Raw genomic sequence first — 13654 nt, 5'->3', positions numbered from 1 at the left:
CATTTGCCAAAGTTTGACCCATAACCGTCTAAACTTTTCCAATCCATGCACCTGTCCAACTGTCTATTAAAAGTTGTTCATGTCCCTGCCTGAACCACTTCCTCTGGCAATTGATTCCACATATATACCACCCTTTGTGTAAAAAAAAATGCCCTTAAGTTCCTCTTAAATCTTTCCCCTCTCACCTTAAACCCATGCCATCTTGTTTTTGATTCCATAATTCTGTAGAAAAGACCAAGTCCATTCTTCCAAGCTATGCCCCTCAGGATATTCTGTACCCCTATAAGATCCTCTCCTAATCTCCTGTGCTCTAAAGAATAAAGTCTTAGCCGTACAACCTCTACCCTATAACTCAGTCCCTCAAATCCTGGCAGAATCCTTGTAAATCTTTTCTACATTCTTTCTAGTTTTATAATTTCTTTCTTATAACTAAATGCATTACTCCAAGTGCGACCTCACCAGTATCTTGTACAACTGTACTATGATCTTCCAAATTTTATACTCAATGCCATGACCCATGAAGACCAGATTGCCAAAAGACCTCTTACCCACACTGTCTACCTGTGATTCCATTTAAGGGAAACATGTAGTTGTACTCAAAGCAACACACATAAAATGCTGGAGGAACCCAGGAGGCCAGCCAGCATCTATGGGAAAGAGTACAGTCGATGTTTTGGGCCAAGACCCTGCAGCAGATCTGAAGTACAGTTGTACTCAAGGTCCTTTTGTTCAACAATGCTCCTCAGGGACCTTCTACCATCACACTCTGATTGCTGCCATTAAGCCAGTGATGAATCCATTTAGCCAGCTCCCTGGATTCCTTGTGACCTAACCTTCCAGAGCAGCCTAGCATGTGGAACCTTATCAAAGGCCTTACTGGAGTTCATATAAAGCACATCTGCTACCCTGCTGTCATCAACTTTCTTGGTTTCTTCATGAGAAAAACTCAATCAAGTTTGTAAGGCATGATCTCCTCTGCAAAAACTGGGCTGACTACTCTGAATCAACCCCTGTCTTTCCAAATTCTTATCCCTCAGAACTTTCTCCAGTAAGTAACTTGTCACAGTTGCTAGACTTACTGGCCCATAGTTTTCAGGGTTTTCCTTGCCACCCTTCCTAAATAAAGACATTATACCTTCATATCTAAAAATTCTTGATCTCTGACTGAGCTTCCTTGAGTGAAATCTAAAATTCATTAACTCTGGATAGAGAAATTTCTGTTGTGTAAGGCTGACTTATTTTGAAATCCCTACCCCTGATTATTGTAAACGCAGCCTGGGGAAAAATCACCCTTGCATTAATCCCTTGTGAAAATTGTGAACTCCAGCAGTTAAGCAGCGCCTGTAGAGCATGAACAGTCAGTTTCAACGTGATTACTTCTCATCAGAACGAGTTGATCTATAATTAGCGTCAGCAACTTTAATCTTTCTCTCTCCACAGATGCTACCTGATTAAATGTTTCTAGCATTTTCATTTTCATTTATTTTAGATTTCGAGTATCTGAGATGAACAGTAGCATTTTTCAAAGGTCAAGCTAAATTTATTATCAAAGTACATCTATGTTAACTTACATTTCATTTACTTGCAAGCATTTGCAGTAGAACAAAGAAATACAATAGAATTAATGAAAAACTACACACAAGGACTGACAAACAGCCAATGTGCAAAAGAAGACAAACTATTCAGGTACAAAAAAAAGTAAATAAATAATTTCTGAGAACATAAATTGTAGAGTCCTTTAAAGTGAGTCCATACTATAGGGTTATGGAATCGCTTGAGAGTTGAGGTGAGTGAAGTTATGTACTCTGGTTCAGTATGGTTGAGGGGTAATAACGGTTCCCGAACTTGGTGGTGTAGGTCCTGAAGCTTCTGTACCTTCTTCCTAATAGAAGCAGTGAGAAGAGAGCATGACCTGGACGGTGGGGGTTCCTGATGATGGATACTGCTTTCTTGTGGCAGTGCTTCTTACAGATGTGCTCAATGGCTGGGAAATCTTTGTACATGATAGCCTTGGCTGTACACCACAGGTCAGGATCATTTATCAGTACTAAAGATTATGGAATCTATGTAGCCACATCTTCTTGAATGCTGGAACAGACATAAGGGAGAGAATAATGTACATAGCAGGAACATCATGGCATCTACAAAAGAGACAAGCCACTAACAGTTTGCTGAGGAACACGTGTACCTACACCTCTCCATGACTGACTCCAGTTTTCCAAACCAATAAAATCAATTTTCAAATTGATTTCCAGCCTTTGCAAATCAGAGTGGGGGAACCCTGTTGCCACTCTAATTGGGTGTGAGAAAACCAAGTGTTACAGGTGTCCCGATATTAGGGCAACAGATGGAGGCAGAGGTAATGTGGGTGTAAGCATTAACTGACCAATTGCTGAGGGATGGATATGCTCTGTGACCAGTGGCAAGGTGAGGACAATGGGACTGGCAGTCTGCTTGGCGATTTCAGTATGTGTGTGTTGTTCTGATTAGTCTTTGTCAAAGAAGTAGTGAATGTTTTGTTCAGATGCGGAAAGTTTAAAGTTTTGCTGACCTGATTCCTGAGTGATGCACTGGGTTTGCGTATCTCATTTCTTCATTTCTGCTGCATTCTCCCAAATGGAAGAACTCTTTCCCCCCCCACCCCCCGCCAACGAAGTGGTCTGAATAGTCTCCTTCCATGCTGTAATATTTTGTGTCGTAATCCTATGATATACTGTCAGTGCCTGAGGGTGACCCTGTAGTTGGGTGACTCCCTAATAGTGCTTTGCTCCAGCACAACAACCTTGGTCTGTTAACCATGTCAATGAGCTATTCCTGTGCAGTATTACTAGTGACTCCATCCTAAATTATGTGATTGTCTTTTGTTTACACAGAATAAGTTATATAAAAGAAAGCAGCAAGGGTAGTCTTGCCCCTCAAGCTGTCTCAGGCATGATCGTACCCCAGGCCTCCCTCTTCTGGGCCTACTCAGTTGTCTCATTTATCAACTTCTTTTGAAAGTATTTTTATAGCCCTCTGGGAGAGAGAATTCAAGAAATTCATCACCCTGATGAGGCAGGAGTGCTATATTAGAAATGTTAACATTTTCAAGTTTTAGGAAAGTCACACAAATATAAATGAAGTTATGCCAATTTTAATTGGTTAGAAGATTGGCTTTTGGAGATTATACTTTGCTGTGTGCATATGTTTTTCTTTGCAGTATACACAGGTGCGGATGGTTTAAGGTGGGCTGTAATGCAGTGTTATATTTACCTATTGGAGATGATCTTGAAAGTGTAGCAGCCCTCTGCTTACTGTGAATAATAACCTGCAATTGTGGTTAGATGGATGGCAAGTGCACAGGAGCATAAGAAATAGAATCAGGAGCAGGCCATTTATGTATTCAACAGTCTAAGGGTTGATCTGTCTCTGTGCCATTTTCCAGAACTATCTCTGTATCCCATGACTTAATATCCAGAAACTGACTGATCTATGTTTTAAATGATTGGTTCTCCACAGCTCTGAGGTGGAGAATTCCAGAGGTTCACCTCACTGCATGAAGAAATTTCTCATCTCAGCTCTAAGCAACTTACCCTTTAACTGAGATTGTGATCCCCATAGCCAAGGGAAGCAACTTCCCTGCATCCAGCCTGTTGAGTCCTGTGAGGATCCTGTAAGTTTTAATTAAGTCTCTCATTCTTCTGAACACTAAATAATATGCAGATGGTCAACTCAAACTCTACTCATTCAGCAAAAGCACTTCCCTGGACTGAATCTGATGAATATATGCTGCATTCCCTTTATGGTAGGTACATTCTTTCTTGGATAAGGAGACCAAAAGTATCCACAATACTCTTGGTGCAGTCTCACCATACCACATATGTATAATTGTAGTCATACAAATATCTCTGTACTCAAATTCTCCCATTATTAAAAAATAACATGCTATTTGAGTTAACCAATCAATCATATTGTAAGAAAAAATCCTATTTTATGCATCAAAGTGGATAACTTCGCATTTTCCACATTATATTGCATTTACCATGGATGAGAGGTGACCTGATAAAGGTGTGTAAGATGATGAGAGGCATTGATCGTGTGGATAGTCAGAGGCTTTTTCCCAGAGCTGGAATGGCTAGCACGAGAGGGCACAGTTTTAAGGTGCTTGGAAGTAGGTACAGAGGAGATGTCAGGGTTAGGTTTTGTATGCAAAGGGTGGTGAGTGCGAGGAATGGACTGCCGGCGATGGTGGTGAAGGTGGATACAATAGGGTCTTTTAAGAGATTCCTGGACAGGTACATGGAGCTCAGAAAAATAGAGGGCTATGGGTAACCCTAGGTAATTTCTAAGGTAAGGACATGTTCAGCACAGCTTTGTGGGCTGAAGGGCCTGTATTGTACTGTTCGTTTTCTGTGTTTCTACCATGTTCTAGTCTACTTGCTCAGCTCGATCCTATTCCTGTGAAGTCTCTTTTCATTCTCCACCCTCAAACACAAATGCTTTTTCATCATTAGTAAACTAGAAAATATGGTACTTGGTCCGTGCGACAAATTGTTGATATAGGACACAAATACTTGGGATTAAGCACTGATCCCTGCAGTACCCCATTAGTCACAGCTTGACAACCAGCAAAAGATTCAATAATCCCCACTCAGTGTTTTCCATCTGCTTAATTCAAGTGAGTATTTACCCCCGAATTTCATGTGCTTAAACTTATTGACCAAATTTTTGTGTGAAATCTTTTTGAAAGCTTTCTGAAAATCCTAATACATAATATCCACAGATCCCCCATTATTTTGAACTATGCAGTGTGGAAGACATCTTTTATATTTCACATTTTGATATTTTCAATAAAGTTAGTATTCCATAAGGATAGCTGTACCAGCTTTTGCTTAAAAATTAATTGCCATCCTTACTGTCTCCCTCCTGCTTCTCCCAGGACAGCCCTGTTGTGATAGCCTCCAGAGAGCTTCTGTTCCTTTATTCTGGATTTTCCTCACTGGGGGAGATCTGTAGGCAGCGTTTTGTTGCTGCAGATAGTTCGAAGAAGAAATGACATTACACACAAAGTTCTTTTGAAATGTAGTTACTGTTGTGACTGCCACATTGGATGCAGTAGTACAGTAATGGTTCGATAATCTGCTTAGGGACCAAAAACCAAGCCATTGCAAATGCTGGAAATTGGAAATCAAAACAGAGAGCCTTACCTTTGTCCCCCTTTGTCCCCCTTCAACCGCACCTTAGTGAATTCTTCGCCCACCATAGCTGTCACCTGCATCGCCGAGCTCACTTCTTGGGCAAGAATTACTCACCCTGCACTGATGACCACTCTTCCTGTCTCCAAACCTCCTCCTCATTTTCTTGGACACCCCACTCTGATTCTTTGCCTTCTTTGTCATCTCTAAGCGCTGACAAGGCATCAACCGGGTCGACTTCAACAGTCCTCTCTCCTCTTTGAACCTTACCCCACTGAACGCACTGCCCTCCAGTCCAGCTGCACCAATCGCAACCTCACCATCAAACCCACAGACGAAAATGGTGCTGTTAGAGTGTGGTGGACTTACCTCTACCTTGTTGAGGCCAAGCAGCAACTCTCAAACATCTCCTCTGTACTTGCACCTTGAAGAGAACCCCACTAAGGATCATCAGAAAATTGTCTTCGCCACCGTCACCAACTTCATCAACTCTGGAGTTCTCCTATCCTCTGCTTGTCACCACCTCCTACCCAAGATCCACAAACCTAATTCTCCGGGTAGGCCCACTGCCTCTGCCTACTCCTGCCCCACTGAACTCATGTCCACATGCCTCGACTCAATTCTAACCCCCTTGTTTCAATCCCTTCCCACTGATATCCTGACAGCTCACATGTTCTATATCTCCTCAACATCTTTCAATTCCCTAGCCCTGATCACGTCACCTTCACCATGGATATACACTTCTGTGCCCCATCAACAAGACCTTCTTTTTTAACAATGGACCTGACCACCACCCTCCTCTGTCTGGCGAAACTGGTCCTCACCCTCAACAATTTCTCTTTTGGCTCCTCCTACTTTCTTCAAACCCAAGACGTCGCCACGGGCACCATGATGGACCACAGCTATGCCTGTCTTTTCATTGGCTACATGGAACAGTCTATGTTCCAAGCCTTCCCTGGTAATGCTCCCCAGCTCTTTCTGTGCTATATTGACAGCTGCATTGGTGCTGCTTCGTGCACCCATGCTGAGTTCGTCAATTTCATCAACTTTGCCTCCAACTTCCACATAACCCTTAATTTCACTTGGTTCATTTCTGATACCTCTCCCTTTCTCAATTTCTCTGTTGCCATCTCTGTGGACAAGCTTTCTAAAAATATCTTTTATAAACCTACTGATTCCCACAACTATTTTGACGATAACGTTTTTTACCCTATTTCCTATAAAAATGCCATTCCCTTTTCTCAGTTTCTTCAGCTCTGCCACATCTGTTCCCAGGATGATGCTGTCCTTTCCAGGACATCAGAAATTTTATCTTTCTTCAAAGGATGGGGTTTCCCTTCCTCCATGTTTGATGCTGCCCTCATGCATATCTCCTCCATTTCCTGGACATATGCACTCACCCCGTCTTCCCGCCAACTTAACAGGGATTAGAGTTCCTCTAGTTCTCACCTACCACCCCACAAGCCTCTGCATCCTACACAATGTTCTTTGCAACTTCCACCATCTTCAACAGACCCTAACAACAAACACATCTTTATCTCTTTCCCCCCCACCCCACTCTTTGCCTTCTGCAGGGATTGCTCCCTTCATGATTCCCCTGTCCATTCATCCCTCCCCCCTCATCTCCCTTCTGGCACTTAAGCTTGCAAGGGGCAGAAGTGCTATACCTGTCCATTCACCTCCTCCATCACCTCCATTCAGGCCCCAAAAAAGTCCTTCTAGGTGAGGCACCACTTTACCTGTGAATCTGTTGGGATTGTCTACTGTATCCAGTGCTTCCAGTGGGGGGCACTTAAACTGGTAAGACCCGAAGCAGATTGGGAGACCGCTTTGTCAAGCGCTTTACCTCCATCTGCAAAAAGTGAAATTTCCAGGTGGTCAACCATTTCAATTTCTATCCCCATTCCTGTTCCGACATGTCGGTCCATGGCCTCCTCTTCTGCTACGATGAGGCCATTCTCAGCTTGGAGGAACAATACCTGGTATTCTATCAGGGTAGTCTCCAACCTGATGGCATGAACATCAATTTCTCCAACTTCCAATATATTTTTCTCCTCCTTCTTCCCTCTTCTTCATTTCCGCACTCTGGCCTCTTACTTCTTCTCCTCACCTGCCTATCACCTTACTCTGGTGCCCCTCCTCTTTCCCTTTCTCCCAGAATCCACTCTCCTCTCCTATCAGAATCCTTCTTCTCCACCCCTTTGCCTTTTCTGTTTATCATTACCCATCTTCTTACTTTATCCACCTTCCCCCAACCCACCTGGCAGAGCCTAGTATCTTCTAGCTTATCCTCCTCCCCTTCCCCCCACCTTCTTATTCTGACTTCTTCCTCCTTCCTTTCTAGTCCCGACGAAGGGTCTCGGCCTGGAAAGTCGACTGCTTATTCATTTCCATAGATGCTGCCTGACCTGCTGAGCTCCTCCAGCATTTCCGTGTGCATTGCTCTCGATTTCCAACATCTGCAGGATCTCTTGTGTTTATGAAAGCAGAGAATGCTGGAAACAGTCAGCTGGTCAGGCAGTATCTGTGGAGAGAGAAGCAGTTAATAGTTCAAGTTATTGACTTCTTCTCAGAACCAGGAAGGATTGAAACCAGTGGCAGAGAAGGGGAAAGGATAGAGTGATAGGGTGGAACCCAAGAAGAAAGGAATAATATTGGTCAATACTCAGGAGGAATTTCTTTACTCTTTCAGGATAATGTCTTGGAGAATTATACATCAAGCCCAGGAGGTTGACAGGACCATTGTTTCACATGTCAAGAAAACTGCCCTTCCAACTGAGCAGCATTCTCTGTTCTTTTTGGAAAAGATAGTGCTACTAACTGATTGCCCCTCCGCTACTGTTGAGCATTGTCCCCCTGAGCTCTCCCTCCCCCTCTGAGAGGGCAGGGTACCCTCGCTTAATGCCAGGACAAAGGTCCCTCTGGATTGTCTCTCCACTTGCAGGGGTGTTTTTGTCAAATGTTTTTGAATTCACCTCTCAGGGAGTGTTGCGTCAGGTGGATGGGGGAGGGTTGGTTTTGTGCTGATGGAGCTGGTGCTCAGATTTGACTTCCCCTGGACCTTCGGTAGGGAGTGGAACTCTTGGGGTGCTTGGCAGGCAAGGTGCACTCTGAGAACAGGCTGTATCAGGACATGTTTTTATCACTCCAAGTTCCTATTGTGTACTGATGCCAAGCCCAGTCCAACAGGAATAACTTGGTGAGGGAAAATAAGTGTTATTGCAGGATGAAAAGAGAGCTGCTCATTGTTGATGTGAATTTTGTTCTGGGTTACATCTTAATAGTGTTATTTGTTGAATTAATTCAAGGAAGCCATAATTGTAACATGCTCAGTCACTGAAGTCCTGGTGTAATTTCCATAAAATTTAAATGAGGTGTTTCCTGTAATTAACGAACATTTGCTGCTGCTCTCTGCTCTGAATTGTAATTAACTGTGATCACGCATGTTTAGTGATGACAGTGTTCCTGTAATGGTTTGACAAGCTGGCGAGATTATGTCAGGTTACAAAACAATGTGCAACACAAGGCTGAGGCATCAGGCTGGAAACTGGGACACAGTGGTACACAAGTGATTTGCATGGATGACTGCAGAGACTGAATGTCTTTATCTCTGCCTTTTGTTACCCTAACATGATCACATTTCGATTATATCCCTTGCATTTCCATTCAGTATTGTACAATGCACGAGAAGACCATTCAGCCCATTCCTTCCACCCTATCTCTTTGAAAAAGCTCTATAAGTAGTTCCACTTTCTGTTACAGTCCTGATGCAGAGCCTTAACCCAAAGCAAACTCTATCTCCTTGTCTCCTTAGCAATTTGATATTAACCCCTAACACATAACCCTCCAGCAGGTTGACATGACACCCGCTTCATGGTCTTAATCCCTTTTTGCCTGAAATACATCTAGTTACCATTTGAAAGTTTTTGAAATATTTGCCATTTGAAACTGTCTCTTCTGCCCTTTCAGGTAGCTTGCTACATAAAAAGTATTCTTTTCCCCTCTGATCATTTTGCCAATCATTTTTAATTATCATCCTCTGATTCCAATTCTTTTATCACTGGATATAATTTCACCTTAAATCCATGTAAACACCTGCACAAAATCTCTCTGCTATAAGGAGCTCCATTTTAGCTTATCCATTCTTTCCACACAACTGAAGCTCCTTATCCCTCTCTCTGTATCTGAGTTCACGTATTGTTGCATCCTGGCCATTGATGAACACGATTTGGAATTTATTGTCAGAGCAGTCAGTAATTTTGAAGAAGTATTAACTAAGGAAGCCTGGTGCTTGGAAGGAATTTTGAATGTGAGGCATTCAGAGCATTCAAAAGAAATTTTAAATTTGGGTTTAAGTTCCATTCGAGAGATTTCACTTAAGCTGGGATTGGTACCCCAGTGCATTGGTGAGTTGGAGCAGGACTATGGGAGATGTCTTCCTTCAGATTGAGAGATTGAGATATTTTATTAATCCGACAGCCTTCCCTCGGTGGATGGCATTGTTTGAAGGAATTGTTTCTTGGCCAGTATGTAACCCTCTGCTAATGTCATTGAACCAACTCTGGACAATGTTTCTCACCCTCTACAGGTCACCTTGGCTGAACACTGGAGCACTTTTAGTAATAGATTAAGACAATTGCGCTGCTCCAAATAGCATGATATGAGGTCATTCTTACCCTCGGCCATTAGGCTGTATAATGAGTCAACCTATAGCCGGGGAAGTGGTGACCTCCTCCTGTTAGACTGTTTGAGGTAACTTACTTTTTCCATTTTTTTTTCTTACTTCTCTTCTAATATTTGTATATCTGTGCACTTGTAATGCTACTGTGACACTGTAATTGCCTTTGGGATCAATAATCTGGTTGTTACCAATTTTTTTTCCTGGGAGCTTGCACTGCACAGGTTTGCTGCTGCATGACGTTAAAGGGCTTTGAAGCAGGCTTGTGTCATTAAAGCCTTATTGAAATGAAATTTTTTAATACTGGAAGGAGGTATATTGTTCAAATTCTTATGACAAATCCTTCACAAAACAGTTCACTGCTGGTCTTGCTGTACCACCATGCAAACAGCCAAGAGTACAAACTTAACTCTGCTTGATTTACTATCTGGGTACTTGAATCAAAACCTGCAGATTTTCCTTGCTGCACCTTATGGAATCCATGTTATTTTTCAAAAATCGGAGTTTTGTGTCATGTTCTGGAAATCTAGAATTTGTCTTTTCCCACATTTTACAATACTTTTTTTTCTGTCTCTCTTGCCATGGGATCTGACTTGTAGATTCACAGATTATCTGCTTTGGAGGTCTGCTAACAGCACAAGGAGTTTGGAAGGTGGTGGGTGATGTGGGGGGGGGGGCACTCCCGATTCAGATCCTCATTGAAGGAACGCCAGTAAAACTCTGCAGCATGGAAGTTATTCTGTCTCTCTCCTCAGTCTCAATATTGCAGATTACCTCCATATAGGGTATACTCGCTATGCAGTGGCTAATGGAATTCTTAATTATCCCTCTCATAAATTACCTACAAGTTTTCAATCTGCGTGCATTTCTCAATTTGACCTGCTGTGCATTTGTGTGGACTAATTCTATGTTTTAGCTGCCTGTCTCTATACTTCCCCCAGTGAAATATCTCTACATTTTTTTCTTTTAATATGTTCCTTCTTTGATCAGCCTTCTGCAGTCCTGATATCGCCTTGAGTGGCCCAGTGTTTACTCCCTGCATGAAGCACTGTTGGATATTTTATCATGATCCAAAATAGATGTTGTTCTGATGAAGGGTCTCAGCCAGAAACGTTGACTGTTTAATCCTCTCCATACTGGAGATGCTGCCTGGCCTGCTGAATTCCTCAGCACTCTGTGCATGTTCTTGAGGATCTGCGGCACCTGCAGAATCTCTTGTGTTTATGATGTTGTGTAGTTGAACATCCACCACGAACCTTGACTTTTGCAACAGTGAGAGTGTTTCATTTATACTGCAGGTATGCAACCAGTGGGAACTAGAGCAAGATCATGCCCGCTGAGCTAGTTTCAGTTGGTGCTGGGCCATCATGAAGTGGTACTGCACCAACCTGTCAGGAATGACAACTGTGAAAATATGCTGTTGTTTATAGTTCTGAGTGTGTCTGCAGTTACAAACTATGATCATTCAAACGAGCAAATGGGAAAAATGATCTAAATATTGTAGATTGCTGAATAATAATTATTGTCTTCAGCAGTAAAACCAGATACCAAGTTTTACAGTCGCAGTATAAGTTTTCTAGCTTTCAAAGTTTGACTAGGAAAATGGGAAATAGAGAACTGTGATCAAGGGTATGTTGATACCTAAAAGCCAGTATGTAACAGTCCTTATTGATATCATAATAGAAATTGTTGTCACTGCATAGCTGGAGATTAATTTGTGATAGGCAAATGCCAGTTAACACTAGCTCCTGCCAAGGATAATGTATGTGTTTTTTCAGGAACTGATGAACCTGCTCCACACTTTCAGGGTTTGATCATTTTATGAAGACTTCAAAGCATTCAGGGGATTACAGAATCATGTGCCTGGGTTTTGTGGCCAGCCACTGACCTCTGATAATGATCCTCGTAAAGATCTGTGGTGAGGACTTCCCATATCCAACAGGACTCTGTGTCAGTCACCAGTTCCAAAGGATTCCTGCTCTCCAGCAACAGCGATGCCCTTTGGTTGCAAAAGATAAAATAAGTGTCATTAACATAATATTGAAATATAAAATTTCAAGATAAATTTTGTACAAATTTAAAAAAATATAAATATAGAAATTGCAGGATTTCCTCGTTTGCAGAAAACTGGGGCAGCATGGTAGCATAGTGGTTAGCACAATGCTTTACAGTACAGGTGACACTGGTTCAAATCCCGCTACTGCCTGTAAGGAGTTTGTACGATCTCACCGTGACTGCGTGTGTTTCCTCCGGGTGCCGCGGTTTCCTCCCACTGTCCAAGGACGTACCGGTTGGTAGGTTAATTGGTCATTGTAAATTGTCTTGTGATTAGGCTAGGGCTAAAGCGGGGGATTGCTGGGTGGCATGGCTCGAAGCGCCAGAAGGGCCCACTCCATGCTGTATCTCAGTAAATAAATAAAAATTCAACAGCTTTATCTATAAAAACCCCAATATTTTAGCTTCTGTGCTGCTGCAAAACCTGGGCCATATAATGATGAAGCACCAAAGAGACTATTCAGCTCATCATTTCTGTACTGGCCCTTTGAAAGATCTGTCAAATCAGTCCAATTCTTTAATCTTTCATGGTGCTGTGAAACTTTTTTATTGTACAAGAATGTATCTTATTTCCTTTGTTAAGTTTCTATTTAATCTGCTTCCACTGCAGTTCGGGATGCACATGACACGTTTATTTTTTTTAAATTCCATGTTCCTCCTAGCACTGGTGTAGTCTTTTTATCTCCTTGCAGCTTACTGGTGAATTTAGATTCAAGTGTGGGAGGGCAGCAGAGGAGCAACAGACACTGATAGACGTTGAGAGAATCAGAAGGATCAGGGTTAGTGCAGGAAAAAGACTGAGGTAAAAGACTAGTTATGATCTCAACACATGGCCGAGCAGGCACGGGGGCAAATGGTGCTGTACTGCTTTGATTTCTTGAGCGCTCTGACCTTTTGTTGCTGGAGGTGTGGCACTGGTTTCAGCCCATCTGTATTATCCAGGCAGAATCCAAGTGACAATCGTGGGACAGAGTGGATAATAATGAATGTTACACATTCTACCACCCAGGCCAGTGTTATTAATTGAGCCAGTTTATGGTCTGACCTCATTACAACACAAACCTAAATAGCTGCAAGATTCTTTTCGGGTGATCCTGCCTGATGCTACCATTTGCCATGCCCCTAGAGCAGATATTAATCTCAATCTGTACTGCTGCCAAAACGAGCAGCTCCCAACACACAAAACAAAATGATTTACTCACCATCTTTCTGATTTGAAAATGGTCACAAATTCTTTTCTTTTATGCTGTTGATGGTAGCATATTATAAATAGGTAACATTCTTATTCAGCAACTGATGGCCATTTGGAAATAGTGTCGTCCTGTGGCATGACCCTTAGACCTTGTGGGATTCCTCACTGAATCTTAGCATGATTGTGCGCTTGCTGCTCCAAGTTACGAGGCAGGACCCAGGAGTGAATAATGCCCTGCGTCCTGTGTTTATCCATGATTTCATTTTTGAAATACAGCCTCCACGGACCATTCTGAAAGGAAAATGACTTCAAAAATGTAGTAGTCAACGTGTCCGCAATGTGCATGTGTGACACATGTTCCCTTTGTCTTTTCATCTGCTCCAACAGCCAGACAGTTTCCTGCAGTGTTCATTCCAGCAATTTGACAAATGATTGCCAGATGTGAGATCCTTCCTCTCAGCAAACCTGTGGAGATGGGTTATTTCATAATCCTGTCCATTTTATCTCCTTTTACATCTGCCATAGTTTAAAGGCAGTGGCTTTTATCTGATTGAT

The 13654-nt window shown here is 42.4% G+C and overlaps 1 protein-coding gene across 3 annotated transcripts in view; it reads left to right on the top strand.

The window, feature by feature from the left end:
• The window catches only part of bnc2 (basonuclin zinc finger protein 2), a 486445-nt gene that overhangs the window by 38698 nt on the left and 434093 nt on the right, over positions 1-13654 (top strand). The window lies entirely within an intron of this gene.

This window comes from Mobula hypostoma, chromosome 5, assembly GCF_963921235.1.
Source record: "Mobula hypostoma chromosome 5, sMobHyp1.1, whole genome shotgun sequence".
Classification (NCBI taxonomy): domain Eukaryota; kingdom Metazoa; phylum Chordata; class Chondrichthyes; order Myliobatiformes; family Myliobatidae; genus Mobula; species Mobula hypostoma.
This window is presented reverse-complemented; position numbering and strand designations above follow the sequence as displayed.